The following is a 16,691-nucleotide window of genomic DNA, read 5'->3' as shown; positions in this document are numbered from 1 at the left end:
ATCAAAGGATCTAGATTCCAGTTCATGTGAGGATTTGATGTGCAAATATATGCATTTTCTATTTAAAACAAACAGTCTAATTTAAAAATGGGCAAAAGACCATGAAGAGACATTTCATGAGGAGAATGTACAGATGCCAAATAAGCACACTAGAAGACATTCAACGGTATTAACCATGAGAAGAATGCAAATAAAAACCACAATGAGATCAATTCACACCTTTAAGAATGGCTGAAAAACAAGACAAAATAAACCCGACAATACAAAATTCTGGCAAGGATGTGGATAAACTATATCAGTCATACATTGTTGGCAGAAATGTAAAATGGTATCACCTCTCTGGAAGACCGACTAACAGTTTCTTTAAAAACAAATCAAACAACTACCTTAAAACTCAACAATTGCACTCCTGGGCATTATCCCAGAGATACAAACAATTATGTTCACACAATAGTTATGCCGGGTGCTCATAGCAGTTTTTTTCTTCTTTATTTTAAGTTAAGGGGTACAAGTGCAGGTTTCTTACATAGGCAAACTGTATGTCGTGAGGTTTAGTGTGCAGATTATTTCATCACTCATGTAAAAACATAGTACCTGACAGGTAGATTTTCAATCCTCACCCTCTTACCAGCCTCCACCCTCTAGTAGGCCCCAGTCTGTTTCTCCCTTCTTTGTGTCCCTATGCAGTTGATGTTTGGCTCCCACTTACAAATAAAAAGACGCAGTATTTGGTTTTCTATTTTGGTGTTAAAACGAACACCAGAATAGGGTAGTGGCCTTAAGCTCCATCCATGTTGCTGCAAAGGACGTGATCGTGTTCATTTTAATGAACTGCATAGTGTTTCATGGTGTCTACATACCACACATTTTTTTTTTTTTTTTTTTTGAGGCGGAGTCTTGCTCTGTCGCCGGGACTGGACTGGAGTGCAGTGGCCGGATCTCAGCTCACTGCAATCTCCGCCTCCCGGGTTTATGCCATTCTCCTGCCTCAGCCTCCCGAGTAGCTGAGACTACAGGCGCCCGCCACCTCGCCCAGCTAGTTTCTTTTTTGTATTTTTAGTAGAGACGGGGTTTCACCGTGTTAGCCAGGATGGTCTCGATCTCCTGACCTCGTGATCCGCCCGTCTCGGCACACATTTTTTTTAATACCATGGCGGCATAGTATTCCATGGTGTCTATATAGCACATTTTTTAAAATCCAGTCTACCATTGGTAGTAATGTAGGTTGATTCCATATCTTTGCTATTATTGCAGATAGTGCTGTGATGAACATACGTGTGCACCTGTCTTTATGGGAGAATGATTTATATTCCTTTGGGTATATAGCCAATAATGAGATTGCTGGATCGATTGGTAATTCTGTTTTGAGTTATTTCAGAAATTGCCAAACTGCTTTCCACAGTGGCTGAACTAATTTGCACTCCCACCAGCAGTGTATAAGTATTCCCTTTTCTCTGTAATCTTGTCAGCATCTGATATTTTTTAGCTTTTTAATAATAATCATTCTGACTGGTATGAGTTGGTACTCTATTGTGGTTTTAATTTGCATTTCTCTAATGGTTACTGATATTGAGCGTTTTTTCATGTGCTCATTGGCAAATATTTTCTTCCATTCTACAGGTTGTCTGATCACTCTGTTGATCGTTTCTTTTTTTTTCACAGCAGTTTTATACATAAAAGCCAAAAACTAGAAAAAGCTCAGATGTTTTTCAATGGTTAAACCATCGAATGACTAAACAAACTGTGAATGGTTATGGTTAAACAAATTGTACTATATGCATACCATGGAATACTACCCTGAAACAAAAAGGAACAAACTATTGATATACCCAACAATTTAGATGAATCTCCAGATAATTATTGGATGAAAAAAGTCAATCCCAAAAGTTCATCTGCTGCAAAATTCCATTTAAGTTTTGTTCTTTAAGTGACAAAATTACAAAAATTGAGAGCAGATTAGTGGTTGCTTATGGATATACTTACCCATGGGTGTAGCTATTAACATGCAACACCAGCGTTCTTCATGCTGATGGAACTGTTTGTCCCATACTTTGACATTGTAAATGTCAATATCCTTGTTGTGATATTGTACTCATTTTTCAAGACTTTACCATTGGAAGAGACTAGGTATAGGACACATGGGATTTGTGTGTATTGTTTCTTATAACTGAATATGAATCTGCAATTATCTCAAAATTAAAAGCTTAATTAAAAATTTAAAATGTGCATCTTCTCTCGGCCAGCTCTTCTTTATTGCTATAGCTCCTCTTCCTAAGGATTATGATAACTCTTCCTTCTCTGCTGCTTTGGGCCTAGAGCTGGTAGCAATTCCATGCTGTTGCTAATACTGTACATTTTTATTTATTCATTTTTATTATTTTTTTTTTTTGCTCTTCAGTTTTTAAGTTCCAGTGTACATATGCAGGTTTGTTACATAGATAAACATATGTCACAGTGGTTTGCTGAACAGATCAACCCATCACCCAGGTATTAAGCCCAACATCCCTCCTGATGCTCTCCCTCCCCTCACCCTACCAAGGACAGGCCCCAGTGTTGGTTGTTCCCCTCATGTTTCCATCTGTTCTCATCGTTCAACTCCCACTTACAAGTGAGAACATGCAGTGTTTCCTGCATAGTTTGCTGAGGATAATAGCTTCTAGCTCCATCAAAGTCCCTGCAAAGGACATTATCTGATTCCTTTTTTATGGCTGCATAGTATTTTATGAATCCTGGATATTTTATACCATTCTTTATTGATTTCCACTAATCCTGTCTTTACCTTTGTTAATATCCCATTTATGAAGCCATTACTCCATCTGTTTTCTGATGAGACTTTGAATGATATAATGTAAATATGCTTTTCACCTGGTTTGTCCTTCAGCTAGTTCATGATGCTTTTCAATTTTTCTAAGAGCAAAAGTTACCACGTAAAAGTTACGATGTAGATGAAAAAAAATTTAAGTGAAGATTGGGGCGTACATAGCATTTGTTGAGCATCTACTAAGCATCAGGCACAAGGTTAAAAGATTTTGCATGAGTCATCTTAGCAATCGTCTGAAATAGATGTCTTCCTCTCCATTGCATAGATACATTTTCCATTATACTGTAATACTTCTCAATATCTAGATGCTAGTCTAATTATGCCAAAAATCCTTCTGAATAGAATTTCATTCTCCTTTTAAGTTCTAAAATTGATGTTTCATGACTAATGCTATTTAAAAGACCTTCTCCCTTTAAATCATTTATTTTTTATTTTAAAAGTCAATAAGTTAGCGTCACCATCTCTTCTGTGATATGACAGAAGAGGTAGCGTGAATGGAGTACAAATGTATGGGAATCAATGTCCAGGGATATTGCTGTTTAGTTCACCTCCCATGTGACACTGGGCAAGACATTTAAAATTGCTGACTCTCAGTATTCTCACTTAAAAACGGTGAAAAATAATATGATTCAAAAGATTCCTTCTCATCCGAATATTTTAAGACTCCGTGAAAAAAGAGATTTCTTAATAATCTTTTTCTGCTATTCTCTCCAGCCAATCACTTTTCAACAAGATGTCTTTGCCAAACTCAGAGGTATAAATGTATATGAGTCTCTGTCAAGTTCTCATTTCATTTATAATTTGTCTTCCTATATTAGTATGATCAAAACCTTGCATGAGATTTTGTTCATTTAATTTTCTTTAAACAAAATTCCCACCATTGTTTTTACTCTTTTTAATTAGTCTCTAAATTATAATTTAAAAAGAGAGAGAGAGAGGAGACTGTAGAAGAGATGCTGTTTCCATTGTTAGGAATTGTATTAGGGTTCCCTCAGTTTGGCTCACTTTTCATTTTGAAAGTCTTGCACAACCAACCTGGAACATTTTTCTCCACTTCCGTTCATACCCTGCCAATCTAAAAATAACAAATGCTCTTTATTTACTGCAGCTGCATTATGCTATTTGCAATATGACATCCTATTTAAAAGAAATAGAACTTGTGCCCTGTGTAGGAGTATTTTGTTTTTACCTTTAAAAGGCTTGTAGTCAGGCTGTCAGTGAAAGAAAATCTAATCTCATTTTCATCTAGTATGCACTGCAGAAACATTACTCTGATATGAACCAGAGCTTGAAAATGGAGAGGCAATTGTTGTTGCTAATCAGAAACAAATATCACACAGAGACAATTGCTTTTTTTCCTGCACAAACAGTATGCTTGTTGATTAAATTCATTAAATTCAGGCACACTATTGACACAATCTGATCAGAAGCTCTAAGCCACAGATGCTCAGAAATGCTGACTTGTGTCACAAAATAAAATAGTTACTATCTACTTCCCTCTGAAGTAAGAGGAAGATGGAAAATGAAAATAGCAACTATTTACAAAGCACACTGTAATCGCCAGCATTTATTGAATATTTATTATGTACCAAGCACTGTGATAAGTGTTTGACTTAATTTATTTCCCTTTTCCACCTCAAAACAAAGATGTGTGTCTGTTATGCCAATCTCTTTGATGGCATTCAATAACATATACAAGCTCATAGTCTCAATAAATAACATACTATAATTAAATAACTGTGTTGGATATCAAAGACTGAATCAACTCTCTAAGTATATGTTTGTCTAAGTGGCTTAGGACAAAACTGAGAATCGCCAGCTCATCTATTCTTTCAATCATCTATTTTTTCCTATAGATATTTTTTGAGCACATATTATGTTCCATGCATTATTTCAGAATATTGGGATACATTACTGAAAAAAAATAATGATTTCTGTCATTTTGGTGCCTGCATCATAGAGAAGGGAGATAAAGATTAAATAATCCACATTCATATAATTTTTAAAAGTAGGATATATACCATGTTAGAAAATTACAAGTGATACGGGAGGAAAAAGAAGAGTAAGAGAATTGGGGTATGAGGGTACATGTGTGTGGTGGGTGGGGGGCTGTACATAATTCTACATTGAGTAAACAGAAGAAGCCCCACAGTAACGAAAACATTTAAGCAAACATTGGAAGAAGGCAAGGGCATTTGATAAGTGGAAAATTGGAGGAAGAGTGCTTGAAAGAAGGGGAGCAGCTCATGCAAAGACAATAAGCTGGGGGATGTTTTGTATGTCTGAACAATGGTGAAGTGCCAGATATATTTGGAGGAAAATGCATGGAGGGAGTCAATAGTTGAGCTTGGAAAATTAACAACTTTGTAGGCTAATGGAAGGCATTTGAGTTTTCCTTTGCATGAGATAGGAGGCACTGTAAGGACTAGAACAAAGAAATACTATACTATTTACTGACGTATTTTTAGACAGACCCCCTCTGGCTGCTATATTGAGAATACAGTTTAAAGGACCAAACCAAAGTGGAAATATTATTTTCAGAGACCTGTTAGAAGGCTCATACAGAGTGATAAGAAGTGTTAAAAATTCTGTATATATTGTAAAGGTAGAGCCAATAGAATCTCCATTGAGATCAGATGTAGAGTTTGAGCGCAAATAACTAAAATCCAAGATTTTTGGTATCAGAAACTAGTAGGAAAGAACATTTATAACTGAGTTAGAGGCATCTGCAGATAGAGTTTAGTTTGGGAGGAAGATCAGAAGTTGGACATGTTAACTTTGAGATGTTCTCTATACATCCACTTGGTGATGTTGAACAGGCCGTCATATCTACCAGCCCATAGGTGAGAATCTCAGTGTGTTTTAGAGGTGTAACTCTGGTAGACTGGCAAATAGCATGGAGATCAGATGAGACTATCAAGAGAGTGAGTATAGGCTGAGAACACAACAGAATTAAAGACTGATCTCTGGGGTAGATAACTGTAAGAGTCCAGGAAAAGCAGGAAGAACCAGCAAAGGAAGGTTAGGAAGGAGTGACAAGTGAGATAAGAAAAGCCAAGAATATGAAGTTCTGGTAGACAAATGAGTGGAGTGTTTTAAGAAGGAAGTAGTAACTACGATTTGTCAAACACCTGTAGTTAGATAGGATGAAGATTGAGAAGGGCCCATTGCCTCTACCATATAGCAACTTTCCAACATTTTCATTGAAAGTGATAGAAACCTCAGTTAGTAGGTTTAAAAGAAAATGAGAAGAGAGGAATCAGCAGCAGACAAAATGGACTTTTCTTTAAGGATACGAGCTGCAAAGAGAAGAGAGGAAATGGTACATAAGCTGGGAGGTGGGGAAAATGGCATAAGATTTTTCTTCAAAAGGGAAAAAAACAGGAGCATGTTTGACTATGGATGGGAATGGTGCCAGTAGAGAGGAAAGCAATGCCTTACACATGAGAGAGGGAAGATAATTGTTTGATTTTTTTGTTTTTGTTTTTTAAGTAGGCAAGAAGAGATAGAGTTCAGTGTACAAATAGAGAGATTGTTTTTTAGATTGTTTTTTGGGTGTTTATTTTTTCTTTTCTTTTCTTTTTTTTTTTTTTTTTTTTGGTGAGACAGAGTCTCTCTGTCTCACCCAAGCTGGAGTGCAGTGGCACAATCTCGGCTAACTGCAACCTCTGCTTCTCTGATTCAAGCAATTCTCCTGCCTCAGCCTCCCGAGTAGCTGGGATTACAGTCACACGCCACCACGCCTAGCTAATTTTTGTATTTTTAGTAGAGATGGGGTTTCACCATGTTGGTCAGGCTGGTCTCAAACTCCTGACCTCGTGATCCACCTGCCGTGGCCTTCCAAAGTGCTGGGATTACAAGCGGGAGCCACCACGCCCAGTCAAGAGATTGGTTTTTACTTAGCAGTGTAGATAGCTCAACTAGAGTAACAAAATTTATGTTTTGGTTGACTCCATAGGTATGGTTGATGTGAGTGTAAATCATTCTCTGATTGTGTCATTTTTCTCAGTGAAGTGAGAAACAAGGTCATCAGCATATTGTTGAGGTAGAAGAATGAAAGAGTGAATTGACTAACAATTTATAGCATGATTTAGGCCTGCGTTTTTGTTTGTCATCATCAATTTATATGGAACCTGCCAGTAAGATCAAGAGTTTCTGTTGCAGGTAGTAAACTGCATGGCCAGAGATACTGGGTAGATGGGGAGTTGAATTTCACCAATGTTTTGTGAAAGAATGTTAATAAATGAGAGAGGGGCAAGGGAATTGAAGAGGAATGGAAGAAGAAACTGATTATAATGATTGACCATTGAATTTAAGCTGGAAAAGCAGTGGAAGCAAACCAGAGATTTAAGGGCCAAGAAAAATTGGCAGGATAAAAGAATGGACATTCAGTAGGGTCTATTGATTATTGAAATTGCAGTAATAAAATGATTGATCTGGAAAAAGAAAAGTAATCACTGCTTTGTGAGCATGGTTCATATACAGTTGAAATTCAGGAAGGATTGAAGTTAAATTAGGTTGTGAATTAAAGTGGCATAGACACCCAGATCATTAGAGGACAGGAGCTCAAGGAATTGAGGCCAAGAACGACTGGAAAGATTATTTTCATATACATTGAAATTACCAAGAAATAAGAGTAGAGTTGTGATAGAGAAAGAAACATTGAATCAATAACTAATATCATTTATCTATCAAGAGAAGTAACTCAAAGATTGATAAGCAAGAATATTAGCAAGGAGTGGTAAGTAGATGACATAAAATGGTGATATGAGATTTCAAGCTAGGGCTTTCAGAGAAAAGCTCTGGAAGCTTTCATGGAGAGAAGGAAGATAGCTGCTCTTCCTCCAGGACTGGTGGTTGAGGAGTTGTGGGGGGAAAAGATAGCCACACTGAAGAGGATAACAGGGGAAAGATGAAGGAAATGTTCAGAAAACATTCTGAGAAATAGGCAATTCTGCTGCTGATAGAATGTTAATTCCAGAGGACACACTGAAAAAGTTTCAAAAACTGGACGTCAATGGATGATAGGGAATGTGTGAAGTTTATGGAGATTTAAATGTGGGAGAAAAAGGGCTATGTAAGAAACTGGTGGGCCGGGCGCGGTGGCTCAAGCCTGTAATCCCAGCACTTTGGGAGGCCGAGACGGGTGGATCACGAGGTCAGGAGATCGAGACCATCCTGGCTAACATGGTGAAACCCCGTCTCTACTAAAAAATACAAAAAACTAGCCGGGCGAGGTGGCGGGCGCCTGTAGTCCCAGCTACTCGGGAGGCTGAGGCAGGAGAATGGCGTAAACCTGGGAGGCGGAGCTTGCAGTGAGCTGAGATTCGGCCACAGCACTCCAGCCCGGGTGACAGAGCAAGACTCCGTCTCAAAAAAAAAAAAAAAAAAGAAAGAAACTGGTACTTCTTACTAGTTCTTCTGAGAACCCAGAACCTTTGCCTCATCACACAGTGGGGTCATGTGTTTATGACGAGTTAACTGGGTTAGGTATTCTAATTTTAAGGTGCATCTACCTTTTACACATTCTTCCCAGTTCTAACAAATCTAAGATTTGGGGGGTATTGAAGTCCCGTTTTTTTTTCTCACCTTGAATTCATGTGAGAGGTCAGAGAGTCTAAAGATTGAAAGGTCTCCCTCCAGAAATAGGAGGGTATATACAGATGTCTATGTGCACAAAAATAATGTTTGTGTGTGTGGTGTGTGGTGTTTGATGTGTGTGTATGTGTGTGGTATGTGGTGTACGTGTGGGGTGTATGTGTGTGGTATGTGGCATGTGGTCTGTGTGTGGTGCATATGTGGTGCATGTGTGGTGTATGTGGTGCGTGTGATATGTGTAGTGTGTGCAAGTGGTGTGTGTAGTGTGTGTGTGGTGGTGTGTATGTGTAATATGTGTGTGGTGTGTATGGTACATATGCGTTTTGTGTGTGTTGTGTATTTGCAGTGTGTATGTGTGTTGTGTGGGGTGTGTTTGTGTGTATGTGAATTCATGGAGAATAGAAAGCCAGAAAATGTCTTCTCACAAAACTATGTTGTATTTCCGAAGTGATGAAGAGTTGAATGAATGGAGAGACTCTTTTAATGAGACTACAAGCTTACGGTTTTTAGCCTCTAGCCAAAAATAGCTGATAATGATGAATCTCCTCTCCACCCCTACTCCTGCCTTCTCTACTTCACAGATCCTCCTGTGAGACATAGACTGCACAGAGCAATGGTTTATGTTGCTGTAAATCCCTGTCTTATTCTTTCTCTTCACTCAGAAAGTGTGTGTGAGAATGGCCTTCCAGAATGGCTAGTGTTTCTTTTCTCTCTGCAAGAACTCTGCCACTTACCAAATCATTAGTTGATGCTGGATATTGAAATATTGAAATTTCTAATTCCATATTTTGATGTTATAAACTATAATCCCAGACATTTGCTCCCTTTATATGCCCCTTATTAACAAATAGATATAATTAAACCCACTGTTGAGTTTTTTGACAAGAACACCAAAGGATTTTCTCCACTTTGCCCATTCACTGTCCAATTAAACTGCATTTTCACTCTTTCATACTCCTCTTAGGCTCTTCATTCCTTTCCATCCCTCAGCTATCACTACAATATCCTTTCACCCTCTCCTGTAACTTGAAATTGCCATATTGCGACCTGAATGAGTGGAGCTGAAGTCTCTGAATTCTCTTGGCTTAGAAAACAAATCCCCTTCTAGAAGCACATGATAATGGATAAGGCAATACTAATGCTTATAAAAAGTTGGCCTTTTAAAGGACTGTAGCTAATGGTTGGTACTTAAAATTAACAAAATCAATGCACTAAAGAAAGTGTTCTTCTTGAAGTCCCGACATATGGATACGAAACCCACTGCTTTGAGTTAAAAACAGATAGCAGGATGTAAGAAACATTGCAAAAACTATAACATGTCACATAAAAGTTAACTTATCTTTGCTTTCCGAGTCAGAAACTGTAATATATAGGGAATCAACCCACTTGCCTCCTACAATTTCTTCTCAGCTGCCACTACTGAAGCTATTCTTGTCCTCTCTGCGTTGTACCCCCTGCTACTTCCTGTGTTACTCACCCAGGTAAGCAGGAGACCTGGAGCTCTGCCCAGGCTGGTTGTCAAGGAACCTTGCTTGGCATACAAGTGTGTATGTTGGCATGTGTCTGTAGATGTCTGAAGGTCATGGAACGAAATAGAATTCCCAATTTGGAATGAAAGAAGGCCCAGCACATAAGGCTCAGTTTGAAGTACAAATGTGTCCAAGACAAACAACTGGATTCAAAGTACAGGGCTGACCCTACAGAATAGCCCCGATGACACAAACAGGTTCAAGAGGCAGACAATGAAATGATTCCTAGATGCAGTGGGATATAGGATTATAAATACACTCAAATTGAAGGCAGGGGGGATGTTAAATTTGTTCAGTCAGGAAGGAGAAGCCCACACCATTTTAAGTCCAGTTATACAAGAACTGCCAATCTAACCAGATGTGTCCCAGACACCGTACATCTTAAAGGATACTTGTCACAGGTGTGGAAACACCAGATCCTTTGGATGGCTGGGAAGAAATTTAAAAAAAAAAAAAAAAAGAAAAAACCACTGCCTTCCTATCCCTAAGAGAGAAACAAAATGATCTTTTCCCATCATTTGGAATAATGTGAAAACTGATTTAAAAGGTTTTTCTTTTAAACATTGCCACTCGTGTGATATAAATACATATGGTGTTTCATGGCACAGTGAAAATGAGGAATGGTGTTGGGGAGGATGCTCGTTTTCTGAAATGCATTCTGCAGAGAGCTTTCAATCATGTGGCAAAGGAGAATTGCTGGTGGCGTCCTAAGCAGGACTCGTGGTGGGGCTCTTTGTGCCACTGATCTCCTTGTACCATCTGTTCTCCTGTGGTTGAGTGAAACCCAGAGAAACTGACAGGGGCAGGAGCCGCTAATAGGGTTGAGTTAATGGATTATCCTCCTCTAGCCCAGGTATATAACATGTAAGTGTACCAAGATCAAAGATATTTTTAGATGCCTTATTTCCTCAGTCCAGGCAAGGCTTAGGGCAGCCAGATGCCAGGGACAAACCTATCTAGTTTTCTCAGCATGCCTGACAAATATTGCCATCTTTTTTGTGTGCTATGGCATGAAGAAAAGTGTGTCACATAGAGCTAATCACCAAGAGGAATTCAGGAATGCCTCTTAGTGATTCATTCAGAAGAATGAATCATTCATTCATTCTGCATTCATTCAGAAAGAATAAATTTCAGCATCTATTAGCGGGTAGCATGACAGTGTAGAAAGAATGTAGGATCTACAACAATGTAAATCTGGGTTTACAGCCAGATTCTACTAGCTAACGGAAGTTTAATTTACCTAACCCACCTGAGTTCTGTTTTCTCATCTGTAAAATGGAGACCGGAACTCCCTTTCTGGGAAGCTTAGGATGGGCTGAAAAGCTAATTGCTTTGCTCCTGGTGCATAAGGAGCAAAGCAATTTTGCTTTAATTTAAATTTAATTACTTTTTACTTTAATTTTAATTTAATTACTTTAATTAAGAACGAAGTGCTTAAATCCAGGATATAGTTAAAGATAGAGTATGAAGAATTTATGGACAGATTGTATGTGTGGTGTAAGAAGAAAAGGCTCCCTGACACCTTGCTCATGGACCTTGGCCAATGCAAATACTATTTCCTCACTTAAAAGCTGAAAGACATGTGATAAAAGACTCTGAACTCAAAGTTTCTCACATTAAGATAAGTAGTTTTAAACACGCCTGTGTCTTTCCTTAGTATCAAATATCGCTTACATCTATTTAAATACGATTCAGTTTCTAGATCACAAGTAAATCAGCTTCTTCCTCCCTATACATGCTTCACTTCCATCCTCAGCCTCCAGTGGATTCTTCCTTACCCTGTAACCCACTGGCTTAAGTACATTTCGTTTCTGTTCCTATGTTGCTCTGTATTAGAGTTAGTTACATGCCTGTCTTTATTAGGGGATTCAACCAGGTTTATTAAGTGGCCGTTTCTGATTAATCTTTGTACTATTGCTCCTCTTCCACCTTATTCCATGCATAATGATAATCATCTGTACTTAGCATTAAAACTTATAACTTTCCAGAAAATGTTCTAAGTGATTTACTGGAAAGATATTATTTAATTCTCACAATGACTCAAAAAGATGAGTACTATTATGGATCATCCCAATATTACAGATGAGGAAATTGAGGCTGTTGGATTGCTCAGACCATATAGCTAAGGAGTTGTGAAGTCAGTATTTGAACGTAGGCAGTCTTCGTCCAGAAGTCAACCTCCTAACTATTATGCTGATGATACGACTTGTTGATTCAGAACACAGGCCACCTCTTCCCCTCTCTGTTAGACTGCAGCTGAGACTGAATAGACAGAATGACAGCACAGAAACACAGTGCACTGCAGAGAATGTGTCTTTCAGAACTTAGGCATCTGCAGAGGTATTTAAATTGAACTGCCATGTTCCCTCCCACACACAGCTAGAGGATTTGAGTCGTCCTTTAGCACTAGCAACATGAGGCTCTGGGTAAACTGCCTCATGCAGCACTAATTTAGATGGCAGTTTTCAACCTGAATGTACGTTGCACCACAAATCAAGGTACTGTCTGTGCTGGAAGACAAACGATGTCAAACATCTGTCGAAAAACACGTCTACAGGTTGTAACAAGCCAAGCTTACAAACAAGCACAGGCACAGACGCGCCAATTATTTGAGTGGTGGGAGCCTTATCGTTCTCAACTGAGTTCTTTCTGATAGCAAGGAAGTCCTTCAAGACACCAGCCAAGACATCATCCAGGAAAGGTGAGCGGGTTGCTTAGAGAAGGAACGGCCTAACAGGAAGGGTCAGAAAGTGACCTGTATTGAGTTCTGAGGACCATGTACTGTGCCAAGTAATTTATATGTATCATTCTCTCTCTCTGTCTCCCACATATATATGTTATCCATGTATGTTATTCTATATGTTACCCATATAGGAGTTAACCAACTTGCCAAAATTAAGGTGGGCAGAGCCAGAAAAAGATTCAGACTCAAGTTCTCCCTGATTCTATAACTTGTTCTCATCCTACTTTACTCCAATTTCAAACCACGGCTTGCTGTAGTTTCAGTCATTCACTGGAAGAAAAGAGATTGTGTACCTAACACGTGCCAAGCACTATTCCAGGAACAGGGAAGCCAATGGAACATAAAATATACCTCGTTCTTACCTTCATGGGGGAGATAGAAAACAAAACAAACAAGTATCAATGGTCAATAGGTCTGGTGGTGGTAACTGCCATCAGAAAAAAAAAAAAAAAAAAGCAATGTCTAGTGCATAGAGAGTGATAAGGCTTATTATTTTCAGTAGGGTAGTGACGGAAGGTCCCTGGTTGATGGAGTAGCATCAGCAGAGTGTGAGAGGATTCATGGCTATATACGAGCCATACTCATATGGGCATAAGAACATTTTATGGGCCGTGCTCAGTGGCTCATGCCTGTAACCCCAACACTTTCAGAGGCCAAGGCATGCAGATCACCTGAGGTCAGGAGTTCCAGACCAGCCTGGCCAACATGGTAAAACCCTGTCTCTACTAACAATACAAAAATTATCCAGGTGTGGTGGCGGGCACCTGTAATCCCAGCTACCCAGGAGGCTGAGGCAGGAGAATCGCTGGAACCCAGGAGGCAGAGGCTGCAGTGAGCTGAGATCGCACCATGACACTCCAGCCTGGGTGACAGAGCAAGACTTCATCTCAAAAAAAAAAAAAAAAAAAAAAGAAAAAAGAAAAGAAAGAAAGAAAGAAAGAAAAGAACGTTTTAAAGTAGCAGCACACACAAAGACCCTAAGAGGCAGTGTATCTCAAATGTTTGAGTTTCTCAAAAGAGCAAAGTGACTGTGGAATTTGGAGTATAGTGAGAGAGGGTGAAATAGTAAAAATGAGAACAATGAAATATCTGAAGGTCAAATAAACTAAGGCCTTATACACCATGTTAAGGGATTTGGAAATTACTTTGGGCATAATGGGAGGCTACTGGTTTTAAGCACAGACATGACAAAGTATGACTTATGTGTACTGCTGCTATGTAGACAATAAACTGTGGAAGATCAGTGATGGAAACAGAGACACCAATTAAGAGACATCTGCAATAATCTAGGTAAGATTGTGGTAGAAGGGAGCAGAGTTGTTGCAGTGAAGGCAATAAGAAGTGCTTAAATCCAGGATATAGTTAAAGATAGAGTATGAAGAATTTATGGACAGATTGTATGTGTGGTGTAAGAAGAAAAGAGTTAAGATGACTTCAATTTTTCAGTTTGGGCAACTAGAAGAAAAATATCCCCATTACTAGAAGGAGAACACTGAAAGAGTAACAGTCACGTCATGGGGGCATGGGGACTAATCAAGGGTTCAGTTATGTTTGAGATAACTGTTATACTTCTGAATCATGTTGGACATAATAGACTAGAGTTTGGGCTGGGGATACAACAGATCTGAACACAGACAAATTCAGTTACATGCCCTTTTCATCTGTTTCCAGCCTTCTTTTAATTTTCAATCCCCCTTATATCAGAACTACTGACTTTTATAATTCTCTAATTATATTAGGTTCCTACGAGGGCTGTGAAAGAAATGTGACACTTGTTTTTTTGTGTGTTTAAAAAAGAACCGTTCTTAAAAATCAAGCAAAGTAGCTTCTTGCCGCATCTACTGCAAGAATAAAGACATTCTCAGCAGACTGTCGACATTCCAGAAAATGTCAACATCACTCTGAAGGGACAAACAAATATTGTGAAGGGCCCCAGAGAGACCTTGCAGAGGGACTTCAACCACATCAATGTAGATCTCAGTCTCCTTGGAAAGAGAAAGAAGAGGCTCTGGGTTGGCAAGTAGTGGGGAAATACAAAGAAGCTGACTATTGTTTGCACTCTTTGTAGTCATGAATAGAACATGAGCAAGGGAGTTGCACTGGGCTTCCATTGCAACATGAAGTCCACGTGAGCTCACTTCTCCATCAACGTCATTACCCATGACAAACGGGATCTGGTTGAATTAGAAATTTCTTGGGTGAAAAATACATCCGCAGAGGCCAGGTGCTGGTTGTTCAGTATCTCAGTCCCAGAAAGATGAGTTAATCCTTGAAGTAAATGACATTGGGCTTGTTTCAAGTTCAGCTACTTTGATTGAGAAAGCTGTAACAGTTAAAAACAAGAATATCAGAATCTTTTTGGATACTATCTATGTTTCTGAAAAAGGAACAGTTCAGCAGTCTGATGAATAAGACCTAAGAGTTGTCCAGCTTCAGAAACAAGATGCCAGGTGATTTCTAAGACCTATTTGCAATATTTTATTGATGGAATTAAAAAAAAAAAACTATTGATTTGAGATGTTTTCTTAAAAAAAACTCAAGCAAAGTGAAGATTATTTTTCAATCATACAAAAAGATATAGAAATAACAAACCTCCTAATTTCATCAAAGCTATTAGAATGGCATTACGTTAATTAGAGGAGATATAAAAAGAGCTATGAAGAAAAAAGAGTGGGGTTTCTGTAAGAAAAGAGAAATATTGCTACAGAATATGGATAACAGTTCACATTGAATGCTGCCTCAGAATTCCCTCAGCCCGAAAGATGTCCAGTTTGACATGCTTTGCAGGGCTACTATGATGTTACACATCTGAAAAGAGTAGAACATTCTATCAATGGCTTTAAGTAGCACAAAAAACAATGGTAACCAAATTTGACACCTCTCTGAAGGGAAGAAAAGTGGCTCTTCCAAGCCCTGAAGAAATGATAGATATACAAGGAAATCTGGGGGTGTGATTTGGTTATGTGCTCAGACAGATCTGAGGCATCAGAGTTAGGGACAGGCAAAGCCTTTTTTGAGCAAGGAAGGAGGGAAGAAAGAGGGGTGGCAAAAGGGAGGGAGAGAGAGAGATTGAGAATGATAATTTGTATTATAGGTAATTTTTTTAAAATAGGAAAGAAGAAGAAAAGGAGATAGAAAACATATTACAAGATGAAGAGTTTCTAGGAATTGTTGTTTAACCTGGAGAAGGAAAAGCATAGGAATATATTTAAGAGAAGGACTTCCATACAGAAGGAAGTTGAGACTTCTTTATAGCTTCAGAGGGCAGAAATCACAATTTGGCTAAGTCCAGACTCAAGACAACTGGTCTTTTCTCCTTGCTGGCCATGTCAACTAAATCAAGTTGTACCTCCTTGTGCCTTAGGTATGTCTTCTGTAAAGTGGAAATATTAAAAGCATGTCCTTCAAAATAGTGTGAGGATTAGCTAAAATAAATTTGATGAAATAAGTGAATGGACAAGGCTGGGGAAATTAGCTGTAGTTTGGGGCTGGATCCTAGCATGGAAAAAGCATAGAAGGCTGTCCTACTTGTTCCAGGGTCACTCTGGTACTGAAGGTGGTCCATCTGCTAGTTAAAACATGTTGCATAGCAAAAGTGGATACTTCCAACTGATTTGTCCATTCAGAACAGGATCCAAGTCAACAGCTAAGAGGTATATGGGAGGGTAGATATGGGAAACAGCATTCAATCTGGAGAAGATTAAAGAACAAACTCAGAGAGGTGTCAGGATATTATCTCAGTAAACTAGGGTTCAGATTGGGATCTAGTCCCAACTACAGAAACCAAACCAGAAACCTAGCCACTTTCGTCCAACAGAGAGTAGTCAGGGCAAACTTACTTGCCATATTGGCTTCCAGAAACTTTTCAGATTTTATCTTCATATGATACTTAGTCTCCTTGGGTTCTTGCAGCCCTGACTAAATTGACGACTGGATCTGGGTAACAGTAGATACATAGCAAAAGCTGTACGTGATTAGGACTGAACTGAGACAGAGACAT

General features: G+C 38.8%; 1 pseudogene; it reads left to right on the top strand.

Moving 5' to 3' along the window:
- The first annotated feature begins 7,993 nt into the window (after positions 1-7,993).
- On the top strand, positions 7,994-15,103 carry LOC111521860 (annotated as a pseudogene).
- Positions 15,104-16,691: the final 1,588 nt, after the last annotated feature.

Source organism: Piliocolobus tephrosceles, chromosome 13 (assembly GCF_002776525.5).
Source record: "Piliocolobus tephrosceles isolate RC106 chromosome 13, ASM277652v3, whole genome shotgun sequence".
Classification (NCBI taxonomy): Eukaryota; Metazoa; Chordata; class Mammalia; order Primates; family Cercopithecidae; genus Piliocolobus; species Piliocolobus tephrosceles.
The sequence above is the reverse complement of the archived record's forward strand: the minus strand, read 5'-3'. Positions and strand labels throughout refer to the sequence as shown.